At 58.5% G+C, this 24,177-nt stretch overlaps 1 protein-coding gene across 1 annotated transcript in view; it reads right to left on the bottom strand.

Moving 5' to 3' along the window:
* LOC142362801 (zinc finger homeobox protein 3-like) overlaps window positions 1-22,099 on the bottom strand; it is a 65,496-nt gene extending 43,397 nt beyond the window's left edge. Inside the window, exon 1 of the mRNA XM_075433413.1 lies at window positions 21,935-22,099. The gene's annotated coding sequence lies outside the window, so the exon portion shown is untranslated. The remainder of the gene's footprint in view (window positions 1-21,934) is intronic.
* Window positions 22,100-24,177: the final 2,078 nt, after the last annotated feature.

Raw genomic sequence — 24,177 nt, 5'->3', positions numbered from 1 at the left:
CTGCTCACAGAATCACAGAATAGTAGGGGTTGGAAGGGACCTCTGTGGGTCACACAGTCCAACCCCCCTGCCGAAGCAGGGTCACCTACAGCAAGCTGCACAGGACCTTGTCCAGGCGGGTCTTGAATATCTCCAGAGAAGGAGACTCCACAACCTCCCTGGGCAGCCTGGGCCAGGGCTCCGTCACCCTCAGAGGGAAGAAGTTCTTCCTCATGTTCAGACGGAACTTCCTGTGCCTCAGTTTGTGCCCGTTGCCCCTTGTCCTGTCACTGGGCACCACTGAAAAGAGCTCCTCTTCACCTCCACCATCGCTGCTCGCACCACGCACCGAGGTACCAGAAGTTTAAAGCAAGCACTCAGACAGTTTTGACTGCTCAGATGCTTCCTCGACGAAAAAGCTTTTGGTGTAAATATATCCTGCTGCAGCTCAGCATCTCCACTCCATTACGGGTGGACCATGAGACTCAGCAAATCCCTGCCAAAACAGCAGTACTTGGAACAGTTACAACTTTTAATGTACATCCTATACGATAACTTCACAACATCAGGGAAAATACAATTCAGTACAGCTAGCACAGAGGTGGCTAGATAAATAACTTCATTTCTGGAGGATACATCTTTTAGACGTAAGCATGTTCCAGGGCAGTCTGAAGGAGCCGTCTCGTACCAGTCTCAGCTACTAATTCCTACCAAGGTATTTCTGGAAACTGCATCTTCCTCCAAACCGACGCTGCAGGATGCCCAGCAGAAGAGACGTCACCACCCAGAGCACGCTGCACCAGCTCAGGATAAAAAAAAATTGTAATACTATGGGCACATCTTTACCTGCCTAGCAGTTCTGTAACAGCGAGTACCTTTGCTCCACTGGATTTAACAAACTGGGGAAATTCTTTTTTTAAAGCCCTTCACCACAGTATCACTCTGCCACCAATTTCACCAGATCAGGGCCCTCTGCTCCAGCCACCGGGCCACTCCGTAGGTGAATTCCAGGGAATATCCCTGCTTCAAGCCCTGCAAACCCAGCTCCCCACCTGAATCCAAGCCTGAACTTGACCAAAGTGGCTGACAGAACCCCCCCGACTGACAACGCCGCTCTGCGTGTCGGGGTGATTCGGCAAGAGCCTGGGCTCTGCCCCAAGAGGCAGAGCAGGAAGGGGAGGGCTTTTTCTTTTCTTTATTTAAAAAGTGCTGCTGGAGGTAGAAACACATGAAAGTCTGTGTAGGACAAGGGAAGGAATTATCCCTCCCATTGATTTTCGCTCTGGGGTATTAGAAAGAACACAGCATTTATCTGGAGATTTCTTCCCAAAGCTAACCACGGACTTTCAAACGTAAATGAGACTTGAAAGGGGCTTATCGGGCCCGGATCTGCTGAAACCCCACGGGAGTGGGAGCCCCGGCGGGAGCTCTCTGATCCATCGTCCCTCTCGGAGAGCTGAAAGCCCGGCTCTCCTCCCCAGCCTCCAGCGGGAAGCCGAGGGGCTCAGCCCAGGGAAGGCAGCGGGGCTCCCCGCATCCCTCCTCTGCCAGCAAACGTCCCTTCAGACCTGCCCGCTTCTGCCGCAGCGACCCCCGAGTCCCCTTCCACGACCCCGATGGCACCGGGCCGTGACATGACAGCATCGGGACATGGCGGCATCGGTACGTCCCAGCGTTGGCTGCCCTGCACCGTGGCAGGCACTCAGAGGGCCGGGGGCAGAGCATCCCAGCTACGGCTGGACACGGCCTGGAGACACGGGCTCGCTGCCCCTCTCGACCACCTCCGTCCTCCAGCAGCCAATGCTACACCCCGAGAACTGCGGCAGGATAAACCCTGACCTGGAGAAACCCCCCCTGCACCATTCCCAAACACCGTCCCGGTGCCCCAAAAGCCGTCCCCGGAGCGAGCCCCTCCGCCCCGCGCGGGCTCTGCCTGCCACGCCGCAGCCCGGCTCGCTGGGAAAAATCTCCGAGGCCTCGTCTCCCGGCCGCTGTCTTTCCCAGGTAGCTGGGAGGTTGTAATTGGTGAGGCAGGAGATTAGAAATATCGGCAGCCTCTAAGTAAGACTTTAATTTACTGGCAGATCAATAGCGCTAGGGTTATATTGGCAAAGTGTCTACAACTCTATTGACTCACGCAATTCCTCTTATCAATTTATCAGAAATCTGGAAGCCAGAAGATATTGTTTGAAGAAAAAAGGCAGCAGGAGTTTGAACACTTAGCATGGGCTGCCCAATCAGGCGCTCAGCACTAGGCGTTTTACAGCAGATGTATCTACTGCAAAGGAGGCTAATATATGATATGATTAAGAGCTAACTCGCTTCCTCGCATGCCACGCAGCCTTTTCAAGCTGCTTCTCACCTCAGACCTTTGCACCGAGAGCGCTGCGAGGACAGACACAGTCCCACCAGCCCAAACAGAACAAGAAAATCCCCTATTTCGCACCACAGGATCCTCGACTCAGACCCTCCTGCCTGGACCGTACGCAGGATGACTGCAGTTTCCTACGCAATCTTAGCTTTACCAAGTTAAAAACCTACCGCGGCGCTGGGAATCCCCCCTGCTCCCTCACGGCACCGTCAGAAGCCCCTCTCAAAAAGCCGTGGCCAGCATTGACCCCGCAGTAGCTCAAATAGGAGATGGCACTTATGTTGCCTTCAAGAAGGAACGCAGATTAAGCTCTGGGACTCTCTACCAGCAGCGGGTGGGAGTACGTCCCACCCCATCTCCCCGCTGAAGCACTACGGCAGACGAAGCGAGCATGCTGAGACCCCCACCGACCCCCTGCTCCCCCGGCCTCACCCCAACCAGAGGTCACAGGAGCCAGCTCCCCGGAGCGAGGTGGAGCAGCAGCCCCTGCTCCCCGCACATTACGCATCAGAACAGAGCCGGAGCCACCCGAGACCCCCAGGCCTCCTCCTCCTCCTCTCCATCCAGGCCACACGCCAGCCTGGAACAGAGCCAGCCCGGTGCCACAGGGAGAGGAGCTGAGCTGCCTACACTGAACACTCCCGCAGCCACACGAAGGCTGCTAGGGGCTACCCCAGGCTCAGCTCCCTCTTCGAAAGAGACCAACTCAGCTGTCAATAAAAAAAATCTTCCACCTAGATTGGAGACATCCCAACTGCTTCACGGCTCTCCTCTTTTTAAACGCAGATTTGAACTCTTCACCCAGGGTCAGGCAGCCGGAGTCCAGCCCAGCCCCAGCAGGGACCAGGCGCTGGAGGCTGCTCAGCTCCGTTCATGGGCCACCACAGCACCCCCGGCCCCCAGCGGCACAGACCCCGATGTCCCCAGTCCCCAGCGGCACGACACGCGGTGGCCCTGGCCTGCAAGGCGCAGCAAGGCCCCGAAAGGCTGCTGATGCTGTCTGCCTGCAGGACATCCCCCGCTCCGCCCAGGCGTTACTGGGGGAGATGGTGCCAAGGGGAACGCGCGTTTCGAGAGCGCTAACGACTCAGCCTGCCCGTCCGCACTGTAACTTAGCTGGGAGGTCCCAAGCAGAAGTCAAAGAAAACCACGTGCGAGTCCTACCCTGGAGGATCTTCCACTGCAGGCTTCGCAGTAGGTTCTCAAGGCCAAGTTAAAACAAGACCACCGCAGCCCAGAGCATGAATTCAACACTTCCAGCCAACGCTTATAAAGACACCATCTCCCGGACCACTGATGTTCAAAGCTGCTGCTCAGGGGAGCGCATCACCTGCTCCTCTGGGGAGGAGTTTGAGACGTTCAGCTGCTCACTAAGGGAAACAGAAATTTTTCCCAATATCCAATCTAAACCTCCCCTGACGCAACTTGAGGCACCTCCCCAGGCAAAGCCCAGTGTCCTCTGGAGCCCACAGCGAGGACGCAGCCCCACGAGCAACCCTGACCCCGGCGTGGGGCATGCTGACGGGCGTCCCCCCGGTACGGCTGCCATCGGCTGCCAGAGCCTGCATCCAAACCAAGCAGTTCGAGGAAGTCCTGAATCCAAACCAAGCACTCTGAGAAGTCTTGAGCAAGCCACCCAGAGAGATCACAGAAGGGAAAGCTGGCAGGGGGAGGAGCGGTGGGGAGCACAAGTGAACTCTGGAATAGACACCTCCAGTGTTCATTACAGATGCTCAGAGGGGCAAAATCTCTCTCTGAACCTTTAAGGGAAAAATATGTCTATGATCTGGATTAAAGGATGCCTTCTCCATCACTGTGGAAGCCCCCTGAGGCCATGGGACACCCAGCAACCCCCACCCGGCACTCGGCACATCTCAGCTCACAAACCACCACCGGCATCAGCAGCCCACGCGGTGCCATGCTGCAGTCACACCACAGAATCACAGAATAGTAGGGGTTGGAAGGGACCTCTGTGGGTCACCCAGCCCAACCCCCTGCCCAAGCAGGGTCACCCACAGCAGGCTGCACAGCACCGCGTCCAGGTGGGGCTTGAATATCTCCAGAGAAGGAGACTCCACAACCTCCCTGGGCAGCCTGGGCCAGGGCTCCGTCACCCTCAGAGGGAAGAAGTTCTTCCTCGGGTTCAGCTGGAGCTTCCTCTGCTTCAGTTTGTGCCCATTGCCCCTTGTCCTGTCACTGGGCACCACTGAACAGAGTCTGGCCCCCAAGCCAGCTCCTCTCCCAAACCCTGAGGAGCAGAGACCTCCAGTGAAAACTTGCTGCTTCTTTCATTCCTGATCCAAAACACGTCCAGGCAGGGTCCCTCGAGCACCAAAGCCGGCACTGGGGAAGGACGGAGGCGCGCGGCTGGGCCGGTGGGAGAGCAGGGGGCCGGGCTCCTTCTGCGTTGCCCCAGCCCCCTCCCAGCAAACCCTGCCTGACGCAGGCAGCTGCCTGTGGGACAGGGGAGGCTGCCGGCTCCCTGTTGCCCACGAAGGCCCCATCCCATGCAAATCCTCCCACAGGAGGGCCGTCTCCCACGCAGAAAAGTCTAGAAGCAGCAAGGCAGGGCAGGGGCAGGGGAAGGCACCTGCCTCTCAAACCCCACTGTGAACAGCAGCGGCGACTTGCCACAGTGGATCAGCTTTAGAAAACCACCCATGACAAGTGTGGTGGGAGAGTTTCATACACCAGGAATAATTGCCTCTCCCGGAGCTTTAATCATCGGGGTTGCTATGAGAAACTGACTTTTCTCCCCTCGGATTAATCAAAACCATGTTATTCAGCGTGGCAGCAGGACAGGCCTGCAATTCCACGTCCCTTTGTCTTGCGGGATGTGAAACGGAAGAGCAAAAGTAAGAGCGGGGGAAAAACACATCTCCCAGGTCTAAAATCCAACAGCGACCAACACTGCTTGGTACGAGACGAGGTTTCTTCAACTCAGAGGGGCAATGGAGCAGGAAACTGAAATAAAGTACTCCCAAACTCTCTCCATTTCACCAGCCATCAGGCGATAGCGAAAACATGCAGCGATCAGGGCTCCAGAAGCTGGTAAATCCTCTTGACCAGCTCACTACCACTGCTAGCAGCTTTCACACCAGGATGGGGACCTCGACACTAACCTGGGCACACCCCCTCTTCCAGCTGGATGCGATGCTGCAGCCGGTCCTCCGTTCCATCTCCGATTCACTCCTCCACCATCACGCTACAGGGCACCAACGCTCTAAATCTAAGCAAGGTGGAGTGGGGTGACGAGAGTCAATCCAGGGGCAAAGGGTTACCAGTTTCCACTTGGGACTTGCCAGTCCCCAGCCTCAGACTTTGTTTCCTTCCCATGAGCCAAGCGGTACTTTGATGTCTCTCTCATATTCCATTTAAGGCATTTTATTGCCCAAAGAACTTGCAAGCTAAGCAGCGCACAAGCACAAGATATGGAAGCAAATAAAGGTAAGAGCCCAAAACACAACCTTTTGAAGTACCTGGCACAAGGGGAGCAGAGCCCCCCTGCCCCGAACGCTTGCTGGCCCTTCAGACGAGCACTGCTCTTGCTTGGGACAGTCAGTCCCCACCTCAAGCCACTCCAAAGGACCTGTACGCAGGCTCCGGGCACATGGAGCCCATGGAGCCCAACCCCGGGGCCCGGAGGGAGGGCTGCGCGGTGCAGCTCCCTTCCTCCACGCAGGGCGAGCAGCGGGAGCCGTCGCAGGAATCGGCAGCTGCCGCAGGCTCAGGCTCCTCTGCTCTGCCCCCGCAGCCGAGAAGCCACAGCCCTACATTGCCCTACCTTCCCGGGTACAGACAAAAGCTTCAGAGACAGAGAAGAAAAGTTCTGACTCAGTCACTGCGAAAAAGCCTTGGCTCCAGGGCAGAAAGGAGGAAGGGTGGGACAGGCACGCAGAGCTGCGATAGTGCGAGACGCTCGCAGAACTGCCCGGGCTCCTACGGCTGCCGGGAAGCGCAGCGCGGGCTTCGCAGCGGCACTCCTCCCGCTGCAGCCCCTGCCTTCGGCCTCTGCCCGGCAGTTATCCAACCTGTAACTCGCGCAGCTCCGGGAAAAGCAAACACCTGCAGGGGCCACAAAAATAAGACGGAATGAAAGATCAAACCGAGTAAAATCCTTGAGCCCTACCAAGGACACAAAGACGCCGTTCCCAGGAGAAGAGGAAATGCCTGCCTTCCCCTCCACAAAAGCAAAAATCAAACTCCCAGCTCATGTCAAAGGCCAGCAATTCCCACTCCATCCTTGTCACGTCCAGGTCACCAGACGGGCCCTCAGAGTCTCTCGTCTGGCGAGAACCATTCATCTGACTGCATCTAACGCCCTCCATCTCGCCATTAGAAAGCAAACACTCGTCATTTCCAGGACATAAAAAGTCGGTTTGGTTCTCCTCCTCCACGCAGCAGCAACTACCAGAACCAGACAGGAAACTGCTCCCCCGGACACCCAACGCACCCAGCTACGGCGAGCATCTCGACCAGCTCCTGAAGGCACACGGAACAGACAGCGTTCCCCTGAGGTGCGCCGTGGTCTCCAGCCAGTTCGTGCAACGGGGCCCGAAATCCCCACAGGGAACCCAGAGCAGAGCCCGTCTCCCGCCCAGCGCCCGGTGACCGTCCTCCCCGTGCCTTGGCATCACCCTCGGCGCAGGTCAGACACCCGAAATGGGGGAGAATAAAGACGTTTTGCTAAAGCTCCAGGAAGCAAAGAGGGAAAAAAAAAAAAAAAAAGCTAATTAACTCGGCAGCGAGTTGTTAGTATTTGCATATAAATGCAGCCACAAATCATTACCAACAAGCCAGGACAAGCCAGGCCCATTAGCGCAGGCAGCCCCAGCCCGGCCGGCCGCTCGGTGGGTCACGGAGGGGAGGCAGGCTGCCAGCCGCTCCCGGGGGAGCGCGGCGGAAAGGGGCCTTATCGCCGCCAACACTCCCACTCCAGCAGCAACAGAAGCCACGGGGATAAGGTTTCTTTCCATATAAAACAAAGGAACGGGATAAATCCTCCGGTCCCGCTCAAGAGTTGGCAAGAGAAAGCCCAGAGTGGTGACTCCCCACTGCGGCAGCCATGCTGGTCCTCCTCGCCCGGGACGAAGGCCAGCGGCTGGGGGACCCCCAGCCTCGCAGCAGCGATGCCCCACTGGGTACCAGGGGGTCGCAGCGGCCGCCCGGCACCCACCACCCACCAACACGCCACGGGTGAAGCGCCTGGCTCAGGTCTGCCTGGCTCAGGTCTGCCGGGTCCAAGCGCCGCAGCCCCGTCGCCAGTGGAAGAGGCGAGCGTGTCGGAGAGCCGGGAGACGCGGAGGTCCAACTCCTTGAGACACCGCGCAGCCGCGGGAGCCTTCACCTCGGAGCTCTTCCTCCAGGGAGCACACAAGGGGCCGCACGCATCCCAAATCACACACCCAACGCGCCAAAAGAATGTGCCCAGAAGCCAGCAATGGTAAAAATGGCCTGAACGGAACAAAATCCAGGTTCAACAAGTTCGCCCTTCCAAAAAACCACAACTGGAGCAGCTTGCTTTATCACGCCGTATTTCATCTGAGCTTGCCTCCCTGCTGCTGAGATTTTTGGCACTTTCGCCGGCGTCAGCAGAGGCCGCAGATGCGCTCGGCAGCGCAGCCCAGCCGGCCCCGGCCCTCCCCAGCAAAGACCGGGACGGAATCGGATCTCTCCGCGTTTGCACACTTTGCAGTTGCCTGATGAGTCACTTCTTACCACAGAGAAGAGGGCTCAGTATTACACAAAAATTTACTGGTTTTCCTCTCACAAAAAGCCCAAATCTGCAACTCCACTGTTTCGGGGTTCTGCTTATTTCCTCCCCTCCCTGCCTGGCATCTTAGGATTTAAGAGAAAACTCCAGCAATTACCAGCTTACATCAAGGCTTTAAACAAAAAAAAAAAAAATCCACTTTCTAATTTTAAACAGGAAACTCTCCCTGGCAAGATCCCAAGAACCCTTCCACGGCGACTTTTATCAAATGCAAGTTCCTCGTCACTGCAACGCTGCGCGCAGCCCGGCAGCAAGCAACGCGACGCAGCCCTGACGCCACGGACCGTCCCGGGGCTGCCCGCGTCCCCCGCCACCAGAGCCGGGCAGCCCCGCTGCGGCTGGGAAACGCTCCTCACACTGCACCCAGGCAGGCATTTTCAGAGCGGTATTAGCAGTACATTACCTCCTCCTCTGCAGTGAGCCAGCGCGCCTGGTTGCTGAGCGAGGCCGCAGCATGACACATCTAAACAGGAGCCAAGTTTGAGCGATCAAGGGAGACAGAAAGTATGAGCTTCCCCACCACAACAGATAACATGCACCTACACGGTTTTGAAAGCGTAATAAAGCTGAAATAGTCTCGATTTTTTTTCCCCCTAAATGAACAGTTTCAGACCAGATATTATCAAAGGAATCACCACAGCTTCTAACAGCAATGCCCCTTCTCGTGTCCTGCATCATCCGATTCAGAAGCCGTCCTCCTCGTTCAAGCTCTCAAGCATCTGTTGGCAGGAGTAATCGCTTCTATTTGTCCTGACTTGGAAGCTGGTTGTTAAGCTCACATTTGCACTCTGAGTGTGAAGTGTTTCTTCACTGATGGCCTTGTACAGACTAAACCACTCAGTTTGTAAAAACAATCAGAATTTGGGCGCTTTATACCGGTACCGCTCTTTTACCAGCAACACCAGGAAAACGGGCACCCGTACAAAGATGTCCGTAAGTGTTGGAGGACAAGGCTGAAGCGATGGGAACCTGAGCTAAAGGCTGTACCGATGCAGCTAAATCACTATAGCAACTGATGGAGGTAACCGAGTGCGACGCCCTGCCAGGACAACCGGCGCCGGCCGAGGGAGGAGGTGACACAGCACCGGACCCCAGCAAGCGTGCCCGCGCGACGGAGCCGGAGCACCTCATCCCCATCCGCAATGTTTCAGCGGACCTGGCAAAGTTTCCTCGCTTGGGCCGGCCTTATCACACAAATTCAGCTTTGAGTCGATTAAAAACCAACCCTTCGTTACGGACAGGGGAGCAGGGGCAGCGGTCCCGAGGGTCTCGCTGGCACTGCCATGTTGGCACAGGCGGTGAGGAACGGGGCTCAGCGTGCGGCACGGCACCGGGGCCACGAAGCCAGCGGCTCGGCACGCAGCCAGCGCCTCGAGCAGAGCCCCCGCCGCCCTCGGCGCTCAGACGTGGATATACAGACCGAGCGTACCTTGCTGCAGAGCCTGAACACGCTTGACTTACAACACGAATACTACGCAAACACAGCTGACATCCAGGAGCAAAACCCAACCCCAGTACAACCTGCCATCAGGGAAAAGCACGGTGCGCGTGCCCAGGCGGCCCTCCCCTTCCCAGCGCAGCTCCCCTCCATCCCCTCCATTACCGCCAGCTACATTCCAGACCTTCACAACATCAGCAGAGACATCAAAGAGACTGCTTCTAAATGTTATTATGCAATTGCTTAAATAAAAACAAAATTAGTTTTAAAACCTGCAGCAAATATTTGGTTTAGAACTGCAAAGAACACTGAACAGAAGACAGGAGAGAGGAGATGGAGACACTCGGGGCTACGCATGAAGCTCTTGGAGAACGGGAGACAGCTCCTTCAGAATAACGTCGGCCAGTGCCGCTGCAGAGGACCAAGGGGAAGCACAGATATTTCTTTCTTTGTTTTAGCAGGTGATAACACAAACAGAAGCAATCCAAGCTCAACAGTCGCTCCGTGTGCCTGCCCTGGCAGGGGCGGGAGGTTCGGTGGTGGAACTCACCCGGGCACCAAACCCGCGGCAGCGGCTGGAGCCAGGCAGGTGCAGCACGCAGACCCGGGCTCCAAACTGCCCCGGCAGCCCTCGGGCAGAGTTTAGTGATTCCCACCTCTGGCTCCGAGCAGAAGTGCCAGCTCCCCGTGCTGGGGCTCCCGAACGGAGGAGGACACTGGGCAGGAGCCCCGGGCGCTGCGGGGACCAGCTCCTCCTTCCACAGCGGGACAGGGGAGCTGCTGCACGGCCAGCGCTGGAAGGCTGTGTGGGGATCCTCTGAGTTTAACCACACTGTCCTCCCAAAGGGAGGAGGGAAAAAATACAAATTAAACCAAAACAAAAATCACTAAGAGCAGTGCCTTCCCTACAGCAGCCCTACACCGAAGGGACACTCAGGCCCCAACTCAACGCATGCTTTTCGCTGGCCTGTAGCAAAGCGCGCAGTCCCCCTGCCATCGCGCCAGCCGAAGGGCTCACTGCCGCCTCTGTGACCCCCCGCTCCGCGTCCGCACGGTCAGTTCTGCAGCCACGCACCCCATCACACGGTTGTTTCATATCAAAGGGAAGCTGGCAAAAACAACCAAAAAACCCCAGATTTTGAGGAAGGGGTTTTTTTTCCCCCCTCCTTTGGCAGAGTTTTTCTAGCTTGGGTCCCTTCCCTAAACCATTTCCCCATGCCGCTGCACCAAAGCTCTGTGCCAGCAAAAAGAAAAAGCATCCAATGCAAGATTGCCCTTAGCAGCAGCGTCGGCTTCAGACACACACAAAACGACGGCCTCTGCAACACCCTTCTTGCTTCTGCCTCCTCGTACCCCTGCACGGCACCGCAGGCAGGGCTGCACCCGCCGCAAGATCTGTTTGCCAAGAGCCCGTCTGCGCGGGTAAACAACAGAAATCCAACGTACAGGGTGCAAATGCAGCACCAGTCCCTCGCCGCGGTGTAAACCTGCGTGTGGACGTTGTTTTGGTTCGAAACCAACCAGCTTTGGTACAGCTTGTAACTGTTTCCAATTCAATTAAGCCAAACTAAAATAAACCATTCTTGAACTGAAAATACGGTCCAGAGGGCATTCTAATGTGTCAGCAAATCCTTTGAAAATATAATAATAAATCAATGCAAACTTTTCTAAGTAGGAAGCGTTGCTAGTGAGCAGAGGGTATTTGTTACGAAAATCTCTGAAACAGTCAGAATTAGAAACCGAGCACAGATTTTTTACAAGACACTTTGCGGAGCCGAACTGCACTGTTTACTTAAGACAGTTAAAAGGATATCACCAGCGTGAAATGAAGTCAACTTCAAAGCCACACAGTCTCAAGTCCCAAACATGCCACAGCAACCTCATTTTAGGAAAACACACGCTCTATTTTTGTTCAGCGCTTCTCTTCCTCTGCCGTGCAGGAGGCTCATACAAGGAAGACAGAACCTTAAAAAATAAAAACAACAAAACCAAAAAAACTTCTACACTCGGCACACAATGAAAACATTAAAGAACAAACCCTCTGTCCTTTCTGCTGCAGTATCCACAGCAGCTCTTTCGACCAAACGAAGCCTGATTTTATCATTATGTCCTTCTGTGAACGATCTGCACCATGAGCCTCCCAGTCCTCTTGCATTCCCAGTCGTCAGGAAGGCAGGAGCAGCCCCCGAAAGCAGTTACAAACATCACCTTTGCAGCCAAAAACCGCCCTGGGATCCCCAGGCTGTATCGGCCCCGTCCTCCGAAGGTGGAACAGCAGCGGGAGGAAGGCTGCTCCTGCCCCCGTCGCACCCCTCCCTTGCCCGTTCTGCCCTCCCAGGGATGACCCCGGGCCCCCGGCCTCCCCTCCTCTCCCGAGAGCCGTCGGGGCTCGGCACAGCTCAGAGCATCGCTCGGTACCACTGCCAGGGGCTGGACTGTTCGACACCCAGAGAACAGCAACCACAAGGAGAGTGGGAGTCTTAACGAAGGTAAATTAATAGAGAGGTTGAGAAAGCACCTGTTCCTGCTCCATAATCCAGCAAGGCCTCCAACAGACACAGAAACAGCTTTTAATACCCCCAATATTTTGAACGGGGAAAACTGTGACAAAAATACCACGTCTCACCACTTGGCACGTTACGTGTGAACGGACGGCTGCGGCTTTTTTTGTTTCCCCATCTTTTAAATTTTAAAATGCAGAAGACCCACTGGGCCAAATCAGTAGTAAAAAACCTGAAGCTCTGACACCTCTCCAGCCACATTCTCCTTGGCCCAGTGCTGGAGAACTTCAGCGAGGGGACCCGACCCCCACGACCCACCCACAGAGCCCCCGGCAGCAGCGCACCAGCAGCCCCCCACATGGCTCCCACCACCCTCACCAGCTCCAGCTGAAGGACGCACGGCACGAGCTCAGTAGCAGACAAGAGCTTTCCTCCCAAACATCCTGCCCGCCACTTCGTTTCTATTCAGGGGGCACCTCAACCTCTGAAGGTCCAAATCCTCCGCCAAGCTCTCGAGGCACCCAGCTCCTCCCGCACGGGCCAAGGCGGGCAGCATGGAGGGAGCTGGCTCGCCCGTGCTCTTTGCTTTCCACACGAAACCACACTTGGGTATTCCACGTTTGGCTGCAGCGTTCAGTAGACGGCCACCACACTGTCCCTGCCTTGGCACACCAGAAGAGGCCCAGCCGAGCTTTCGACAGTGGATGGAGCTCAGCAGACAGCTCTGTCACACTGAAGACCAGTGACAGGGACACCAAGTAATCCACAGTCTCTGGAGGATGGCCAGTGCTTCTTGCCAAATCTCATCAAAAGCATCTTGCTAATCATTGCTATTTCACGGGCTCCACACTGAGAAGCAAGAAGGGGCTGAGAAAAAGATGGCTGAAGGAAGAAAAACCAGAGTCCTGACATCCAGCTCCTGCCTGAAGAAACCAACGTTTCACAGCCCCGCGGCCACTCAGACTACACGGAAGGAAATTTCACCTCCAAAGAGCACCTATCACTTCAGAGACTCCAAGCGATGCTACTCACAGAGGCATCGATGGTTGGTTGGACACTTCCAGTCTCACTGCCAACAGCAGAAGGACCTTGCAGGGAGCTTCTGGCAGCCAGGTCTGCAGCCTCGGGCACAGCTGGGAGGTTTCAAGCGAGGAGAAGCCGGTTGTGCCACCGCAGCCAGCTGTGTTAGGCTGACCCCAGCCAGCCAGCGCTGCGCAGAGCAGAGCCTGACCCTCCACAGCAAGCTTTGAGCAATCCCCCGGGCGCTTCCAGAGCTGGGCTCAGTTGCTCCATCATCTGCACTTCCAGGTAAAACTGCTGCAAGCCTGCCATGAAGGGAGCTTTGCACCCAGGGCTGCGCTGGCACCAGACCCACCACCCGGGGAATTTGCAGGATCTCACGCAAACCTCCAGGACTTCCACACCGCTCAAAACACAGGGGAAACAGTGGAGAGGCTGCTTAAAATAAGGCAACCAAGGAAAAAAATCTGTGGCAGCTCCTTCAGACCGATGCCACTATTGGGCAAGTAACTGGTTTCTTAAACAGAGCGGTGCGAGGTGTTGACCACCCTCCCAGGGCCGGTCACCCCGCGCCAGCACGCAGCACACATCCCACTCCACACACAACAGCGCAGCAAGCAAAGGGCACCGGCTGGCAGCAACGCCTGGGGCAACACCTCCTCTCCCCTCTGCGAGCCATGAAGCATCGCCACAAAAGTCCTCCTGCCAGCTCTCCTCCAGCTCCAGCCTGTCGTGAGGCAGCGCACGCTTCTCTTCCGCCGTCCTTACTCCTTGGCCAACGATGCAGCCCAATCGTTGGCATGCTCCTCCACGTCACCTCTCCCTCTGGCTGTGCTGCAGAACCGACGCGACGCCTACGGGAGCTCATCCTGAGGAACAGGATGGACCTCAAACGTACACCTGCCCGCACCTTCACACGTGGCTCTCCTGAGACTTCAACCCTCAAAGAGCAGAAACCCCAGCCGACACGACCAGGCCTCCTCTGTGCTCCAGAAAGCAGCAAAACCGGGAAGGATGGAAAGATGTTACAAAGCCAAGACCAGCCAGCGGCGTTTCTCCAGTACCAGCGCACAGGTCTCCAGTACGACCCACCAGCCAGAAGCTGGCAAATCCCTCCGGGCAACCCCTCTGCTCGCCAGCTGCCCCCAGCCCACCCGCGTGCCAGGTACCCCCCATCCCCACCCCGCAGCAGGGCTGGCACCCATCACACGTGCTACCCCGGCTCGGACAAGGAGATTCACACCTCCCCTTCTCCCCCACCCTGATAAAGGTCAACAGCAGCAGGACTCTGGGCATCCGCAACGATCCCGCAGCACAAGGCCTGCGACCAACGCGAGTGGGACGTGCGGCAAGGGGGGAGGCAGGGGCACGGGACCCCGCAGCGCCGTCCGGGAGCGCAGTCACGCGCGTAACGCACGGGGACCGCATGATGCTGGGCTCAGCCCTGCCACGTTACCACACGCGCGTTACCCCAGCTGCCCCCCTCCTCTCCGAGGTGCCCAAACAAAATCCCCCGGCGCATGCAAAGCATTGGGAAAACAAGGGAGGCCGACAGCGTGAATTCCTTCATCTGCGACGTGGACAGAGGGGGAAAGGACATCCTTCTCCAAGGACTCGGTGCAACCACGGCTGGAGCACCGCAGCCCTGGGTAGGAAGGTGTCTGTGTACCAGAAAGCAGCAGGAACAAAGTGTAACAGCTTGTGAGTTGTCTGGGAAGTGGGGGGTGGGAACTGAGAAAGTAACAAAGAACAAAGTTTAAGGACTTGAGGATGCTCTGGGAATTTCAGATACGTTATGATTTTTCAAAATTAACCCCCACTTCCAGTCTCTGCTGCATACGAACCACGTATGATCACATTTCATACTCCAGCTGAGGCAAACATTTGGTGGCTTGCCCAAAGTCGGCGTCAGAGCTAGAAGAGATCTTCTGACTTCCAAACAAGCTCACAGCGTTAAGCCGCTTTTAACTGTCTCCACGGAAGATGAAAAACAGCAAGAAGAAAGGAATCGGGGAAGGAAGGATGTAAGACTAAAAGGGACAAAATTAACAGGAGAAAATTAAAGAGGAGAAATTTAGGCTCTGACATCTGAAGCAGCTTTCGAGCCTGGATGCTGCAGACCCGTCTCCCGGAGGAAAGGCCAGAGCTCCCCTTCCCCAAAGCCAGCGGTGCAGCACCCCAGGGGACCAGCGCCCACTGGGCGCCTTCAACCCCGGCAGCCGGCCCCAGCGCTGCGCTGGGCACCCGCGGGCCCCTCGGCCCCAACGCCCCCCGCTCCCGGCCCCAGCACCGGAGATGCCGGCTCGACCCCAGCGAGCCGCCGCTGCCCGGCTCCTCGGCGTAGCCGCACGTCAACCCCGCCGGCGCTCGGTCCGCGGCCTGCGCTACGCCTGGCGTTGGACACCAACAAAGCAGAAGGTTAATTGGAAACTCGCAGCCCCGCTGCTGCGCGCTTGTCTCTCCCTCGCCCTCCCTCCTGGCTCTCCTTTCTGTGCAAAGCCTGACATCTACAGTTTGTCTGGCACAGTCCGGGGCTGCGATGGGAACCGCACGCAAGGACAGCGGGGACGTGGTGGCCGGCCGTGCCCAGCTCCTCCGGGCAGCCGGCGGCCCCTCGGCAGGGTTTCGCTCGCTCACACACCAGCAGCCACAACACAAGCTCAGCCCGGCCAGGGGACACGCACCGGGAGCAAAGACCACCCTGGCAACACCGCCCTGGGGTACCGCTGCTCGGCGGGTGCCGAAGCACCAGCAGCCATGGCACAGCACCCAAGCTCACTGCGACCAGCTCCCGCCGCCGCGCGCTGACATCAAAACCGCTGCCGAACGGAGCAAACCTGAGGAGAACCACGGCCTCCAGGCACCACCTCCACACCCGCGCTGCCAGAACTCGCCGCACCCCGGCACTTCAGGGGTGGCCCTTTCTGCTCTGCTTCTGGAGGGGGCCGGGGGTCTGCGCACCAGCTTCTGCGACACAAGAAGTAGGGGCGAAACGCACGAGCCAGTGCGCACGGCCCGAATCGGGGACATCTTCCCACCGCGGGAGCAGCTCTGCTCAGCAGATCCTGCAACTCCCAAACACCGAGACACCGAGCAGCTCCGGGCTCCACGCGCTCCTCTCCGCTCCGTCTTCTGAACCAAGCCCCAGGCCCGGGAGCACGCCTTCCCACCACACGGTATCTCACCAAAAACACCTCGGTGAAGACTTCCCAGAGCCTGCATCATCCCAGACAACGTGCACCTGACGGCAGCTCTCAGCCCAAACAAGACGCACCTGACTGCAACTCAGCTGGCTGCGCCCCTGCACCCCCCCCCCCCGCCTCCCCCTTCTTCACCCAACTCTGTTGTAACCAGGAGGAAAGACCCAAAACCTCCAAGCCCGTCACCAGACGTCACAGACGTGCAGGAAACCCAGCGACCCAACCCAGCGGGATCAAGCACATCATCGCGATGTTACTATCAACACTGGAGTACGTGCTCGGAATCCTGCCGCGAGCATCCGTCGGTTTGCACGAGGCAGCCGCTGGCAGCGTGGCGAAAGGAGGGTTAAAACTCCTGCTACCAAACCAAGCCAACCAGCCATTTTGGAGCCAGGCCACCCACCAGCCAGGGAAGCGCGGCTGCGACCCCGAGGCGGGACGTTGGGGGCTTCGCTACCGGAGCCTCGAGGGGTCGGGAGCAGCTCCCAGAGCGCGTCTGCTACCACCCTCCCCGCGGAGGGACCAACCCTCCGGCAGCCGCGCTGGGGCCATCAAAATAAACCTTCACCAAGAGCTAACGTGCCACAGGCCCTGCAGGCTCCGCTTCCCCAGATACCGGGGTGGGGGCAGGACGGGAGAAAACCTCTTCCCAAAACTGCCACACGCGCATCGCCTGCTCCGGCATCGCCGCCGAGCCAAGGAACCCGCACGGCTCGGCCCTCGGCAGGTTTCAGACCCAAAAGCCCAGGCGCTACAGGGCCAGCACCCTCCTGCTCCCCAGCAACGTGCACCACGCGACTGGAAACACTGGGAAATGTTTGTTTTCTGGGGGTTGGAGTGGGGGGAAGGGAATATGGCTGCTCTGCCGTTTATTAGCAAGAGGCATGTTTGGCACTTGTGACATAATGAAATTACAATCAACAGCGAAGTGTCTTTCTCCCAGCAGCAAACTCAAGGGCGAAGCAGGGTGGCCGCAGCCTGCCCAGCAGCAGGGCTCCTCAGCACCCAGACCACCCCGCTGTCCCCCCACCTCGCCGGGCTCAGCCCCACGCAGCCGGGACCCCCCAGGCCCCTCCTCGGCACCTCCGGGACCCACCCGGCCACCAGCACAGCTCTCCCTTCCCGACACCCCCAACCAAAAAATGATTTCAGCTGGGAATGAACTTTTCCAGTCCGCCTCTGGAAGCGCACACAGCGCACGCCCGGCACGCAACACCACCGCCCTCCGGCCAGCGCTGCTGCCGAGACGGACACCCACCTCCCGCACCGACAGATGGACGTGTCTGTCCGGCGGAGCCGACGAGGGGGCACCGGGAAGCGCTCGCTCCTCGCCGGCACGGTGGGACCCGAGCGAGACCCGCGGCATCTCCGCTGGGATCCCGAGCCCAGCGACAAGGACCGCTGGGATCCCCAACCCAAGGACGAGGGCCGCTGCCGGCAGCGAGGGAAGCTCCACTCATCCACTCTGCGTTTGGTTTTCGTTGGTGTTTTGTTTTTTTTAACTAGCTGGAATTTATCTATTTCTCCAATCCCTGCCTACACACAAACCCAACCTCGGGAGCAAAGCGAAATGCCTGAATCGCAGATCAGAGACAAAGCAGGAGGCGGAACGGGCGGCCCAGCTCCCTCCTGCCCTCACCTCACCCCACGGCGCGAGGCGGTTATATTTAGGTACCGCCACGGTCTGCGGTGCCGCGGCCCCCCTCGGGCACGGCGCAGAATGCAGATTTTCCAGACAACAGACCACAACAGCTCCGTCAAAACCATTAGAGGCTGCGGCGCCCAGGCCTGCGCGCAGATGTTTTGATTCCCACTCTCCTGCCACGCCAGCCCCGTCACGGCCACGCGTTGGACACCCGGCCCGAGCTTCGGCTGGCGAGGGAGGGAGGGAGGGAGGAGGGAAGGGCAGCCCCGCTCCCCACCGGAGGGGTTCCCGTCCCCGTCTCCCCTCGCTGCGTCCCCCCTGGGATGGAGGGGCTGGTCTCCCCCGAGGGCTCCCCGAGGGGCACGGGGGACGCCCCGCCATGAGGAAAGCGAAGCAGCGCGGCAGGGGGCTCCCAGCCGAAGCCCCCACGGTCGGTCGGAAGCGAGCGCGGGACGGGCGCAGCCCCACGAGCGACGCGGGGGTCCCGCACGTGGCCGGGCCGGGGGGAGCAGGCGGGACCCGGCTTTGTTCGGCGCCCACCTCTCCCGCCGAAGCCACACAAAGGCCGAACCTCGGCCGCGCTCCGGCGCAGGGAGCCATGAAACGCTCGGCCTCTCCCCAGCCCGTTCCTCCCGAACCGCACCGACCTCTCCAGCGCAAGCACCCCTCCAGCTCCGGCACCGCGGCAGGGCCGGCGAGCCCCGCCGCCGCCACCAGCGCCTACGAGACAACGGCTGCTGAAAACTCTCCCACCGCAGGCGAGCGGGTCTGACGCCGGCGGGGGAAACGCTCACGCCAGGGAGCCGAGCCCCAGCAGAACGCAGCGCGTGAATAAAGTTGACGTAAAAACCCACCGGTTGTTTTTCAGCTTCTCCACGCAGCGCTTTTTTTTATTGTTATTATTATTATTACTGTTACTTCGGGAAAACGGAAGGCAGCGTTAACGGGGAGGCGAACGCCGCCAGCCGTACGTTCGTCGGGTTGGGATTTACCGATCCCCGCTGAAGCCGTTCGACCGCTGGCCAGGCCCGAAGCAAATCCGCTCCTCGGCGCTGCTCCCGGCCTCCGGCACGACACCGACGGGCACCGGGGCGGGGGGTCACGGCGGAGAGATGAAAGAGGGGCACGCGCCTCGGCTTTTGTCACAGCGGCCGCCGCCGGGCCCCGGTCTGACAGTGGCCACGACAAGGCCAGGCGAAGGTGCCGGGCGCGCGGGGCCACCCGAGCAGCACCTTGGGCTCACTCCTGCGGGAACAAAAGGCAGCGGCGGGGTGGGAGGGAGGGTCCGGGGGGGCTCCCGCAGCCGAAGGCCAGCGGCGAACTTCCCGCCGCCCGCTCCTCCCGAAATGACCGCGTTCAGAAAGAAAGGATGGGCAGGGGGGTGTGTGTGTGTGTGTTCAAAAAAAAAAAATAAAATACAAACACAGCTAAGCAACCTCCGCGTCCAGCGGCGGGGTTTCGCTCCCCTCTAATGTGCCTTTTGTTCGCTTTTGTTCCCGCGGCCTGCGGAGCGGGACCCGGGCGGGAGGGCAGCTCGGGTCCCCGCGGGAGGAGAGCCCTGGGCCGGGGGGCAGAGCGGGACCCCCGGGGCGGGCTCTGCAGGGGGGGACCCGGGACACCCCCCCACACCCCCCGACGGGGCCACAGCCGAGAAACACACACCCCCCCCCCCCCCCCCCCCCCGCCCGAGCCCAGGCTCGCTCCCTAATGAGGGAGCATTACAATCAGCTTGTAATGCTGAATTTTTAATGCCGCCGAGGGCTCCGTTACAGAAGGAAGGGGGACCCGGGAGCGGAGTGCGGCTCCCCCCGGGGTGCAGGTGGCGGGGACACCCCACCCCCCCCCCCCCCCCCCAGCCCCGCACAGCCCCCGCGGGCCGGGAGCGCTGCGGGAGCTCCCCGTGGTGCGCGGAGGGGGCTGCGGGGCCGGGGCTCGGCCGGGAAGCAAAGTTGAGGAGCGCGGTCCCCGCACGCTCTCGCGTCTTCCCCGCACAGGCGGTCTGCGCCGCTCCGGCTGCGCGGTACCCCCGGACTGTAAATCTATAACCGCCGCAATGATTTAGTGATTAAAAACATGATAACATATTGTGTAACTGCAAACCACAGAATCCCTGCCAACTCTCCTCCGAGATACAGGAACAAAAATACAGAAAATGCGTTGCTCGCAGCAGTCTTCCTAAACTCAACGGAAAGATTTTAATAACCATAGTCATAATAATAATTTAAAAAAAAAAAAAAAACCTAGACATCAGAAAAAGGTTGGATACAATGCAAGGCTGCAAAAAATGAAAATTTAAAAGACAGAGTTTTAAATACGATTCTCGCTCTAACAAATTACAATCTAAACATGCCTCGCTTTTTTTCCTCTTTTTAAGTTTGTCGTAACTGGAATAACTGGTCTTGTGTGATGTCTTGCATATTCAAAGTGCTTTGTAATAGGATACGGAGACCAAACCTTATTTGCCTAAACTCAATGGGGTTTATTTTTTTCCCCTCTCCCCCCCCCCCCATTTCTTTTCCTTTTATTTTTACTCCTCCACCCCCCCCCCTTCTTCCCTAACAGGGAGGGGGGGGTAAAAGGAAGCGAGGGCTTTAAGCTGTAAAAAAAATACCTGAAAGGGGAGGCTGCAATTTGTAATATGGCGAGGAAAGCCAAATATTATCTATATATTTCTAAAGGCAGCTGTGGGAGTTTCGGCCTCTAAGCAGCCAACTTGACCCCATTCTCTCTATTCTCTTATTTCCCCCGTCGCAGGATTCCTGCACCTTCCGTCGGGTTCGAACTCAATGTGACCCTAAGGAGGGAGTCACCGAGCCTCCAGAAAATTGCTCCATATTAAACAGGGGCGAGGAGAGGAGAAAGACGGACAGACGGCCGAGGAAGGGACGCGTATATCTTACATATCCGCACAAAGTACAGGGCATACTCGAGCGCAGCTTCGAGCAGAGCTTGGAAGAGAGACAGAACCCTTCTTGGAATTTAAAAAAAAAATTATATATAGATTTAAAAAAAAAAGAGTGGGGGGATGGAGTTGAACAAATACAGAAAAAAGGAACCCCCCCCCCATAACCCCAATTATAAATAATTCACAGTGAGAAACCGGCGTGTGCGTGCTACAGACGGACGCGTCTGTCTCCCCGCAGCCCCCCGCGTCCCCCCCGCAAACACCCGCTCCCCTCCGAGGGCCGGGGCTCGGGAGAGCGCGGAGCTCCTTCCCTCCGCGGCCGAGCAGCACAGTTTATTCAGAGGAATCAATAGGAAAGAGCATTTGCAAATATTTAGATAAGCGCCGTGCGATTCGGCATTAAGTAATTAAAAACTGAAACTGAGAAGCTTGGGGGGGGGCGGCGGGGGGGGGGGGGGTTATTGGCCTACAGTGGCGTTTGCTGCCTTCACCTCTCCCATCCCCCCCCCTCCCCCCCCCCCCCCGCCGCATTCTTCCCCAAACCGAGCCTGCCCGCGGAAAACAAAACTGGGAACCGCTCGGGGCGGCCAGGCCGCTGCGGGGCAGCTCCGGGCGCGGGGCCGGGCCACTTTGCGGCACTTCTTGGCCCCTTTGTTTTTGCAGCGCGTCAGCGGGGCACCCCCGGGGGGAGCCCGCCCGAGCGGAGCGGGGTCCCGGGAGGCGCCGGTTCCGCGGGTCGTGTGTGTGCGTGTGTGTGTCCCCCCCCCCCGCCGCCGCTCGCCGCGCACAAAGCCGGGCGGCAGCGCCGCGCCCGCTCCGCGCCCCGTTCCGCGGCCATGGCCGGCGGGCGGGGCGGGGGCTTCCGCGGGCGCGCAGCGGCCCCCGCGGCGCCGGCACCTGCGCGTCCCCGGCGGCGGCGGCGGCGGCAGCGGCGGGGGCTCCGGGCCGGCGAGCGGCACAAAGTTTTGCTGGGGGATCCGGGGCGGTGGGTGGGAGCGGGCGGGAGGGGGGGCCGGACCAGCCCCATGCAAAGCAGCCCGGGCGCCCCGAGCGAGGAGGAGCCCGAGCGCGGGGGGGACAGGGCAGAAAAGTTGCCACTTACGCGGTCGCTGCTCCGGCGGCGGCGGCGTTTTTAATCCCGGGCGGCGGCGGCGCGGGGGCTACAGATCCCATGCAGGCTGCGGCGGCTGCGGCGGCAGGAGCGAGCTCCGCGGAGGGGCCCGGGGCAGCAGCAGCAGCAGCGGGAGCCGGGGGCAGCAGCCGGAGCCGAGCGGGAGCCGCCGCCGCCGCCGCCGCTGCCCAGCAGCAGCATCGTCGTCGGGGAGTTTGCAGCCCCCCGGAGAGAGGGGGCCGCGGGCGGCGGCAGCAGCAGCAGCGGCGGCGGCGGCGGTCGGGTCGGGGCGGAGCGGCGCGGAGCGGAGCGGGGCGGCGGGGCTGGCGGTCGCCGGAGCAGGAAGCGCCCGGACTCAGATCTGATGATTGGGAAGAAAAAAAACTCTTTGGATCTTTATTCTGCTAATTAGTTTCCTGCAAAAAATGGCTGATTAGTGCAGTGCGCATGTGCCTCATTACCCAGGCACGACGGGAAGGGCTAATTAGCCACCTTCTGGATCAATAAGATTCAGCCCAGGCGGCGGGGGAGGGAGCGAGCGAGCAGGAGCGGGCGGGGGGAGCGCGGCGGCGGCGCCGCACCGAAACTTGGGGCAAGCGGCCGGCCCCCAGCCCAGCGGGGAGGGGGGGTAAGGGGGGGGGGGTGTTCTGCTCCGCGCCCTGCCGCGCCGGGGAGGGGCCGCCCCGCACAGCTCCGCAGCGGCGGGGCGCTCCGCGGGGCCACCTGCCCCCCGCGCCCCGGGCGGGGCCGCGCCGCGCCTCCCCGCGCAGGGCAGGGCTGGGCAGGGCGGAGGACGACCCCCGACCCCCCGCCGAAGTTCCCCCCCCCTTCCCCCCCCCCGGGAGGAACCGGGAAAGTTCGGCGGCCGGCAGCGAACGCAACTTTGGCGGCGGCGCGGGGAGCGGCCCCGGCGCGGGGCGGGCGGCGGAGCGGGGCCCCCGCAGCCGCCCCGCAGCATCCCCGCAGCGGCCCCGCGCTCCCGTTCGAAACTTGGCGGCCGCCTATTCCGAGCGGGACGGCGGATCGATACGGCCGCGGCCGGCCTCGCTGGGAGCCGGGCTACAGGTTTCACCAGCCAGCGCTGGCAACAGCTTTGTCATTTTCTAAAAATAAGAAGCTAAAAGTTATTGTAGAAGAAGGGGCTTTTTTTGTCCCCTGCACAATATGCCTTTTGTGAGTTTAATGCCATTCTGGGGCTCTCTATAGCCCCGGACAATGGGGAACTCCAGGAGGCGGCTGTGCCTCTGCCTTTTTTCTTTCTTGCTTTCTCTTTTCTCCCCTCACCCCCTCCTCTTCCCCCCCCCCCTTTTTTTTTTCCTTTTTTTTTTTTTTTTTTTTTTTTTTAGGAAAGGATGCAACATTCCTCCAGTCCCAACAGAACCTCTGGTTTGATTAAATAAATATTTCTCTAGCCTTACGGTAACATTTTTCCACTTTCTGTTCGGGTCCATCTGCGATTATTCTTTAAAAAATTTTTTACTTCCAGCAGCTTTTCTCTCCCCATTCCAGTTCGGGTGAAAAATGTAGATGATCGCTGGGAACGCGGGATTTGAATTTTAGGAGGAGGTGAACCGGTAAAGAGCCTCTATCCAGGCTTCAGGAATATGTTTTCTTCATCTTTCTGTAAGAGACTGTTTTATTACTGGCAGAAATGCAGCCGAATTAAGTCATCTCGCTTGAAAATCTAAAGAAGCTTTTCAAATTGCTTTTTTTTTCTTTTTTTTTTTTCTTCTTCCTTTTTAAAAAATTTTTATTTTTAACAGTAACCCAAATAATTAACTTCCCGGTTTGTTTCATAGCATTGAACAAGGAATGCAGTTGCGGTCAGTTTTTCCATTTGGGAGAACCTTAATGTAGATGTATTTTATACTGAAAGGTAATCAACTGCATGTTTGTTAGCAAGTATTTTAAATGAAATGTATCAAGCTTTCCATATTTCTTAACGTGGGGGTAGTCATTTGCAATTTTGACAAGTCCCTTTAGTGGGATGGGGGGGGGTGAAAGAGGAGGACAGATTATTAGAAATTTGAAGAAGGGCTGGCTGGTTGATACATTACTGGAAGTGTCTTGCATTTGGAAGGTATTCACAGGCTTTAAGAATCGAGGTTTAATACGAACCATAGTTATTTGAATATTATAAATGCATTGCTGATGTGTACTGTTATAATGCGCATGCTGTGTGTGAGTTCTTACGGGTTGTGAAATGGATAGGCTCCGGTACGGTACCAGTTTGC

This window comes from Opisthocomus hoazin, chromosome 12 (genome assembly GCF_030867145.1).
Source record: "Opisthocomus hoazin isolate bOpiHoa1 chromosome 12, bOpiHoa1.hap1, whole genome shotgun sequence".
Taxonomy (NCBI): Eukaryota; Metazoa; Chordata; class Aves; order Opisthocomiformes; family Opisthocomidae; genus Opisthocomus; species Opisthocomus hoazin.
Note: the sequence above shows the minus strand (reverse complement) of the source record. Positions and strands in the feature narration are given on the sequence as shown.